The sequence below is a fragment of the Macrobrachium nipponense genome, chromosome 6 (assembly GCF_015104395.2).
Source record: "Macrobrachium nipponense isolate FS-2020 chromosome 6, ASM1510439v2, whole genome shotgun sequence".
NCBI classification, from domain to species: Eukaryota; Metazoa; Arthropoda; class Malacostraca; order Decapoda; family Palaemonidae; genus Macrobrachium; species Macrobrachium nipponense.
The window spans coordinates 20,202,648-20,210,844 of record NC_061108.1 but is presented as its reverse complement, the minus strand read 5'-3'; the positions used below and the strand labels follow the sequence as shown (position 1 = coordinate 20,210,844).

General features: G+C 35.1%; 1 protein-coding gene across 2 annotated transcripts in view; it reads left to right on the top strand.

Annotated features, from left to right (window-relative positions):
• Positions 1 to 2,175: 2,175 nt before the first annotated feature.
• Positions 2,176 to 8,197, top strand: part of LOC135216878 (paired box protein Pax-6-like) — a 192,448-nt gene continuing 186,426 nt past the window's right edge. For both annotated transcript variants that reach the window (XM_064252399.1, XM_064252398.1), the window contains exon 1: positions 2,176 to 2,930. The gene's annotated coding sequence lies outside the window, so the exon portion shown is untranslated. The remainder of the gene's footprint in view (positions 2,931 to 8,197) is intronic.

Sequence of the window (8,197 nt, the reverse complement as noted above, 5' to 3'; positions counted from 1 at the left end):
GTGGCAGAAAATGATCGATGCCGATAGTGTAAGAACGCCACGTTAATTGCCCTGAAGAAGGGTTTTGACGTTGTACTAACAAAGGCAATTATATGTTAGAACGAGCGGATTATGCAAAAAACGATTTTAATATGAAATTTATTGTGAGAAAAGTAGTTACAGAACTAGATATCGGACTTGTTTTATTGTCTTTGCTCGGTTTATTGAAGCAAAATCAAGCTGTATGTAAATATATATATATATATATATATATATATATATATATAAATATATATATATATATATATATATATATATATATATATATATATATATATATATATATATATATATATATATATATATTCCTTCGTGGCAAAAAACCTTTATTTATACATAGCATCACGTTTTATATACTTCGTGATCAAGTTATTATTCATATATATATATATATATATCTATATATATATATATATATATATATATATATATATATATATATAGTCAACTGGAAATAAGCTCCTCTTTCACCAATAGCCTTTAAAACCCGGTATGGGTACGTTAGTAATAACTAAAATAATAATTATTCCAAGTTTGACATGAGATCCATGTATGTGAAAAAAAATAGTCGAAAATATATAGGGAATCTGATAATTTGTCAACAAAAAAGGAGATAGAAAAACCAGAGTCTGCTTTCCATCTAATTACACAGCAATGTGTCGACTGATATTCTTAAGTTACTATTTATTCCCACGACTTATAATGACACCGCCCCCTATCAACTCGACCCCCTCTCTAAAACAAAGCCCTAAGCGAGTGTTCGTTTCTCCATTGTCCTGCAACTCGCCCTAGTTCCTCTGGATATTTAGATGACGCCTTTGGATGGAACAAACAGTAGTAGTAGTAGTAGTGGTGGTATTATTGGTGATAGTAACAAGGCATCAGGAGCCCCATTACCCGAGGGACGCACCAACGGTGTCTTATTACGCGGGCGACGGAGGGTCCCGGACGGACGCGTGGCAAAATATGTACACAATGAATCACAATATGAACCCGTCAAACGTTATAGGGGTCTTTAAGGGGGATATCTTTGCCGCAAGAGCAGATTGGATGCAGGGACGATCAGAAAGGTGAGGAGGAGAGGGAGGAAAGGGGTAGGGGTAGGAGTACGAAGAGGAAGAAGTCTTAGTCTAAGCTTACAGACAAACACTTAGGTGACTAAATCTTTTTCTTCTTCTTCCGTTCCTCGTCCCATTTCTCTTCCATGGTTTCTCGAACCACCTCCCTCCCACCACCACCATCCTCTCCCCTCCCCTCCTCACTTTAAAACCGTAACCAATGCTCGTGATAAGGCGTGAAAAGACGTTTATTTACCTTTCTGCCCTCGACTTTACACACTTAATTTACATCGTATCATCGTCATCTCACCGGTGGCTTTTGTACGGGGCCACTGAGGGAAAATGCCAAGTGAGTGTGTGTGTGTGTGTGTGTGTATTGCACCTGAAAAGTGCCCTTCAAAAGAGGCCACGAAAACGACACCCACTTTTTGGATATGGCCGATGACTCCACTCTTTATTAAATTAGGTACTTAATGACCTATGCGTAAGGACTGTGCGGTCGTTTAATCCAGTCGCCTCTGCTCGAAACTGACTCGATTGTGGTTCCTCTTTTCCTATTTTTGAATAATCTCGTTATTCCAAGTTACCGTGTGTTGCTTATAGGGTTTTGGTTTTGAATTGGTCGTCATTTCACGCCTCGAGTGACCGTGAAGTTTTTCGCAAGAGGATGTTTTATCACTCTGGCTGGTCCTCCAGACAGAGACTTGAAAATGACAGTTGATGAACATTCAAATTCCACGGGGTGGGTGGGAGAACAACACAAATAAGCTGCCACCAAACAAAATCTGTGGGACGGGGGAGGGAAGGGGAGGAGGGTGATGTCTTCAGATGCCATCCGCCTCCAGATTCCTCCTCCACTCTCCTCCAGTGTGCGCCATTGCTGCCCGGTGACGTCACCGACCGCTGAAGTGAAGCGTGATTTTATTGGTTCATTATTCCCAGTGACGTGTTCTAATTGGCTGACGGCGGCAGGAGAGGCGACACTCCACGCTTGTAAAGGTCGGGTTGCCAGCAGTCGCCGAGCGCTCCTTCGCTCAGGATTCCTTAAGGATCCTGAAGTGTTGTTAGATAGTTTAACATTAACTGACCTGATATAAGTTACTGCATGAATCATGTTTGGCTTTTCTAAAAGCAAATTAAAAAAGAGAGACTTTACCAGCGAAAGATTTGCGGTGGTCGGGTCGGCAACGCAAACGGCAGAGAGAGAGAGAGAGAGAGAGGAGTCGCGACCGTCGATATATGGTGTGAGAGGCTGTAAATAGTGGTGGCCGAAAGACCCATTTAGTTGTGTGGACGGGTCTTCGAGGTTCAGGATCAAATCCCTGAGGGACCGAAAGGGCGCACAGTCAGTCTCAGTGTTGGTGGCGGTGTGAGCCTATAGGGCTGTTGGTCGCCTCTCGTCACGTGGCTTAAGCGCTCCCCTATCATTCTTTTTTTTTTTCTTTCTTTCTTTCTTTAATAGCAAATAACCGAAAACTTCGCGCGCCAAAGAGATCATATTTTTTCTTTTTTGTCTTGGAGATATCTTGCCCACAAGTACACAGATTAATTAAATACTTATTCTATAGGATTATCCTTAGTATGTGAGCCATATTGTGTGTTAGGGATCTGTATTTTAGTTCCGTGGAAGAAGGGTATGGGAGAGAATTTCGCTCATGAACTTGCCTGGTCCTCTCGTAGTATTCATTAGTGATCGAGACGACGGACGGACTTGCCGTTACCGACCAGAAAGGTGAATTTACTGCCGTGTTCTCAAAGACTTGGACTTGAAGAAGACAGGAGGAGCTAAAACAATCCATCGAAGCCGTCCTCACCGTGACCGTCATCATTAAGGTTCGTCATTTCAACATTTTCATTATATGTAATCTAATCATTTCACTCTTGCATTGCCATGTGTTTTGTCGCGCCTGCAGTTTTTCACTAATTATGTCCGGTGACTTGCGTTGCTCAGGTGTTTGTTCATATCTTATTGATGATTGGGTTTCATTAGAATTTACCCGACCACTGTAGTACTACTGAAGACTAAAATTACCTGTGATGAATCAGATGACTTTTCCGGCACAGGTATGCCGGCCAACCGCTTGAGGTTAAATGGCGCTAATTGCATTTGACTCGACAGCGCTATGACAAAAACAGAATAAAGTTGCACGTTATTTGCAGCACTGTTTTTAGTCAAATTAGTCTTTTCTACTCCTGGGATTTTAGAGAACCTCAGGCAGGAACCGAGATGAATGTCGGAATTCTCATTTTGCAATCCGCCCTTTCACCGAATACCGTCATACTTGCTTATACAGTAATTTGTTTTATTCCTTTATTTTAATATATATTTTCTCGTTTGTTTCATTCGCTGTGGATGATGTACTTACAAACGTCACGCTGTACGATTTCTAGACCTGGCGGTTTAGCTGAAGAAGCCCTGTCTGTATTTGTGGATTATCCGTTTGCTTTAACGAAAATAAATACCTGTACGATTTCTTCAGTTTTTATGAGTTAGATGTATGAACAGCAGCCAGCCATGAAGCATAAAATGTATTATGTACTGCAAATAAGTGTTTTGTATTCTTTTATTTTTAACGTTTCTGTACTCAACATATTTTTATATATGGATACAGAAAGATATTTGTAATTATTATCATCTTGCCGGATATGTTACAACTGTGTTGACACCTACTTATACAGCCATGAATTACTATTATTCTCTTACATGCCTTCACAGTTGCTTGAGAAATTCCGCTATATATGTAAAGTCAAGTCGCGGGCTTTACTGCAGTGTATTCTTATGGCAATGGATATGTGTAGATATGAATGTTACACGTGTATATTTATTCATTCTCTGTGTATGCCCAGAATGTTACCATCTTTTGTACACACGCCAACACTGGCGGTTATCCATGATTTGTCTGTTTGTTCCAAGTCTAGTAACTCAGAGTAATGGTTCCGTTGCCTGATACGAAATGTATTAAATATTTGTTATTAGTTTTATAAGACAGTTGTCAAATATAAACGAAGGATCCCGTAATAAATTAAATTAAATAATATATTGATTATTATATATATATTATATATTATATTAATATAAATATAAAATTATTAGATATCTATATTAAAATTAGATATAGCTTATATCGAATTCTATATATAATATATTATATAAATTAATATATATATAATATAGATATTTATATATAATAGAAATATAAACAGAATAAATGATGCTGCAACGTATCGGCCCAATATTACGGCTAATTAATTTTTTCGCTCATTTGAAAAGTAACAATTAGATCACTCCCGTAATTGTTCGGAAAGAAACTTTGCCGCTTGACATCGGCGCCCGATTGATGAGGATACACCGGAATCATAATTGAGTAGCGACGTCAAATGTTCCGACGCTACCGAACGGTAAAATGGGCGCTAATGAAGTGACTTCCTCTAGCACCAAGTTGAGACCTCTTCTGACATCTTGGTCTCATTCGCTGAATTAATTCCCGATCGCACATACGAGTGTATAATATATATGTATATATGATATATATATATATATATATATATATATATATATATATGATATATATATATATATATGCATGCATATATATACATACTGGACATTAATTTATTTCAGATAATGCGTAACATGGACAACAGAAATTTTTCTTAATTTAAGGAAGCATAAACCGAGGAAAATTTATTTTCCGAAGATTTTGTGACATTCGGTTTCTTTCCGATTATATTTATTCAAAAGTTATTTGTGACATAATAGTATATAGTCGCTGATTTTAATTTTTCACGCGTACACGGTGCAAGTTTCTAAATACAATATATATTTACATATATAAATATAGATACACATATATAAATATATATATATATATATTTTATATATATATATATATATATATATATATTATATATATATATATATATGACGAAAAAGTAAACTCATTGCAACAGTGTTTCTTGCGTCTGCAACAAGTAATCGCACTTTGATGTATTAAACGAGCAGGAGGAGGCCAACTTGCGTTAAAAGCAAATTCGCATCACAGACAGATTTCACCACATTCAGCTTTGCTTGTGTTTACCGCGCACAATCTTGCTTTGATTGCGGAAAAAAAGAAATGAGCGTGTTCATCTGCCGGGCGTCAGTTTGCAGGCAACTAAATCATTTGCAACGCAAATACTTTGATGTTAGACATTACATGCATCAGGTTTCTGTAAACAAAAATCATATAAATTTTTATCATTTATTGAATTAGCTGCTTAGGTTTAGTTTTGTTTACCGTTGCATTTGATTGCAAATTTCCCTTCAATCTAGGTCTTCATGAATGTCAGTGAGATTTAGATTGTTACTGAAGTCATAATTGTTTTCCGTAGCGATAGTTTAATTAAGTGGTAGTAATTGGAATATCTGATGTTCTTGTTATACTTGTATAATCTGCAAATGCTGTCTAGCTATTTATAGGAATTTAATTCTTTTAAGAATTTGTCTGATAACGAAGTTTTGTTGGTTATTCATGACGCCCGAATGTTTTTCTTTTCATTCATATTCTTTCAAACTTTTCTTAATATAATTCCTTACTTTTTTATTCAATATTATTTGAATCTTCAAAGTCTAAGCTAGAATTCTTGTAAGATTGCGATTGGAAAGAGAAGAAAAATGTTTAAAATATTTTTATTTAGTGATGAATAAATATCCTCATCATGAACTTCATTCTGAATGACTGTTTAATTTAGTTACCTCATGAAATCTAGTGTCGATGAACTTTTAGGTTTATAAAGAAAATAGCTTACTGGCACAAAATCAAAATAAAAAAGGTCGTTTACTAGAAAGAATAAAAAAAACTATTGTAATTTCCTCTAAAAGAATGTCTGGGAACAGAGTAAAGGTGTTATGAATGGGCAATGGAATGAATGAACGAAATCTACAATGACAACGGCAGAAGACTTCAGAGCTTAATTTTACTTGTAAATTTGCCATGGGCGATAAAGGAAGTTACCGCATACTTCATTTAGTGCTGTAATTAATTTTGCCCTATTTTTGCAATTTGTATGTATAAGATTATAATTTTGAGTGTAAATGTATAATTCTGTACTATTTCATTGTTCTGCTGCACGAGAACACACCGTACATATATTTTTGTTTTAATATCTGCCTTTTTCCGTTTGAGAGTAGGGGAGATGAAACTGAAAAGCAGCCTTCCCAATTCATAGTGCGTCTTTAGGGATGAGGCTGCGAGGCCATCCCATTGTCTTGTCCCATTTGGATGGAAAGATGAGAGTCAGGCTGCGTTAGAACCACGGACCTTACAATTGCGCGTCCATTGTTCTGGGAATGACGTAGGGCTTCAACCTGGGTTTGTTCCTGATTTTAGTGAGAAATTATATGTATGTATGTATGATATATATATATATTCCTGTCATTCTTCAGGGAATACTAGTTATAAGACCAGAGATACTTACCAAAATGCAGTTCATTTCTGTATATATATTATATATATATATATATATATATATATATATATATATATATATATATATATATATTATATATATATATATATATATATAGTATATATATATATATATATAGATATATATATATGTATATATCATTCAAGCAAACAAACACATTCCTTAACATGTTCTGGCACTGTGGATCGGTGATGTGCAGTAAGCAAGGAAAATTATCTAATAATATATGATCAAAGTCCTTTTTAATTCCCGGTAGATTTGAATGCGGCGTCCTCAAGAAGAGAAAATTAAGAGAATAGATGGCATTTCTTCTTAATGTTACCCAGGAAAATATTAAGTGAATCTTGCTTATTTCCTAATATTTAAGCCGTAAAATTTTCGGCTATGTATAATATTCCACTACGAATTATCTTCATTATTACTACTCATATTCTTCTTATTGTTTCTACAATTACACGGTTGTAATAATATTACGCTCAAAGCTAACATATTAATTGAATGAACAGACTTTTATTCTTGTTCAGTATAAATTCTCCTCTTTGTAAATACATGAAATTATTATTTTCAGACTTGTAGATTTACATGAAAAACGATAGGAAAAAAACGGTTAATTGATATTGTGTATTAAAAATGTTATTTAGGAGAGAGAGGGAGAGTTTTTGAAGTTTGCCTAAACTGTTTTTTTCTCTTGCGTGTGAACATTACAGCAGCTAATAAAAGTTGCTTTATGCTACCGGGAACTGACGCGGCGGAAACAAATCGCGCTGCAGTTGTAAGAGCTCAGTATTTTATTATTTTCTGAATTTACTGACTGTTCCAGATTTTTAATGAGATTCGAACAAGTTGCCTGTTTGCTTTTATTGTTAAAAGTCATTGTTTTCATTTTATTCTTGTGCTATGCTGACGGGAAATATCAGGATGGGTTTGCCATTCCTTCTTGCTAACAGCTCTCTCTCTCTCTCTCTCTCTCTCGTCTCACTCGTCTCCTCTCTATCTTGCTCTCTCTCTCTTCTCTTCATCTCCTCTATATATATATATATATATATATATAATATATATATATATATAATATATATATATATATATTATATTAGTACATGTGTGTAAATATGTTGCTTCATTTCACCTGCAATAATCCTTGACTCTTTATTCTGCACTACAGTTCTGTCCATCAGCCATAAATCATGACTATTTTCAACTTCAGTACTACTAATATTGTTGTCATTAATACTGCTATCAAAATTAAATTACTTAGGCTTAATAACTCCTTACTGAGAACACCTTAGAAAGCAATGAATTTTGTGTGCAATTTTGGTATTAGCTCTTTCCTAACATTAAATGAATTTGAAGATATTAAATTAGAACATTTTATAGTTCATATAACTGAAAGTCTCTTAGGCATTCGAATGTTTCAATTATACGTGCATTGTAATTTGATCTTTCTTCGGTATTGAAGTTAGTTACGCTTTATAAAAAAAATTTTTTTTTAATGCGAATGGAAAGAAATTTAACAAATGCGGTCCATGTCGAAATATGAACAAACTTTTGATAATTTTTTTATTTTGTAGTTGTGACATATGCTACAATCAACTGGTTGTTTTCAATCCCCTTTGCTGCATATACTTTCCATC